Raw genomic sequence first — 1,392 nt, forward strand, 5'->3', positions numbered from 1 at the left:
TTTTGAACTTCAGTTATTCTATCAATAATCTCATCTTCGCTTTGAGTTTCACAGTCTATAAATGTAATTGTCATGCACTTGCACGAATGAGTGAGAATATAAACGGTTAGCTCATGCGAATCATGGTCGCCATCATATTGGCCTTGGCTGCTCTGTCGAGCGCCTTTCGATTTTATCCCTACTCCGCGGCCAGCTGTAATGCGACATGCAATAAATGGACGAAGAAATTCGAGGCGATGCAGTAAAAGTTTCACTTTAAAAGTTAGAGATCAGCTGTTTATGAATAATATTAGTTCTATTGACTTCAAGTTGATTACAATTAGTGTTTTTTTATTATTGTAACAAACCATCTTAGTAGGCACGCTTTTAATGAGCGATAATGATTTTAATTGTTCAATTGCGAACAGATGTTTTCTGAATGTAGGATTAATAAACATGCTTGCTTTATATTTACACGAAATAGATAAAAACGATCATTCTAACTTTCACATCCATAAAGTACACTAAGCAGATCCCTTAATAAAACATTCGGCTTATTGTATAAGGACTACAGATAATAGTTTAGAACAGGGATGAGCAACACGCGGCCCGCGGGCCGCTTGCGGCCCATTAAACATGTTTATGCGGCCCGCCAGGCATTTCTAAAATTGACTTTATTTTATCGACTTTAAATCGAAAATGTTTCCTTCACCATTTAATATCTACGTGGATACAGTTCTCGAAGACTTTCAAATGGAAGTTACTGACATGCAGAATAATAACGATTTAAAAAATGTATTTTTCTCAGTAAACATCAAAAAGTTTTATAAATCGTATGTGAACCCTGATAAATTTCCGCTTTTGACGAAAAATGCAAAGCAAATGATGTTTCTATTCGGAAGTACGTACATATGCTTGCGAACAATTATTTTCAACCATGAAATTAGTCAAAAATGACCACCGATCAAGACTCAGTGATGCACGATTAGAAAGCTGCGTACGTGTAGATAGCTCATCAATTCCGGTTGATATTGATCAGCTTCTATCGAAAAAACAGTGCCAAATTTCTCATTAAAAATTTCAAGACAATTCGTTTTATTGTTCTTTTCTTGTTTGTTTTTATTTTGCATTAAAATTTGTATATGAAATCTTTGCTACAGTCGAACCTGGATAAGGGAAAACTGGAAAAGTGAGAAAACTCTATAGGCGACAAAAATAGTCAGGTCCCGTCATTTTTAGCCCCGAAAGCCTCTGTGAGTGACAGTGTGAATACCTCTTTTAGAGAGAGTCATTTTTCACTTCTAGACATTTGTAAGTGACAGTTTCTTACTCTAGACCTCTGTAAGCGAGACTATTTACAATTACTAGACATCTGCAGCACACTTGTGCGCTTGTTCCTACCTGCTCATGGTA

Source organism: Agrilus planipennis, unplaced genomic scaffold, assembly GCF_000699045.2.
Source record: "Agrilus planipennis isolate EAB-ADULT unplaced genomic scaffold, Apla_2.0 scaffold193, whole genome shotgun sequence".
Taxonomy (NCBI): domain Eukaryota; kingdom Metazoa; phylum Arthropoda; class Insecta; order Coleoptera; family Buprestidae; genus Agrilus; species Agrilus planipennis.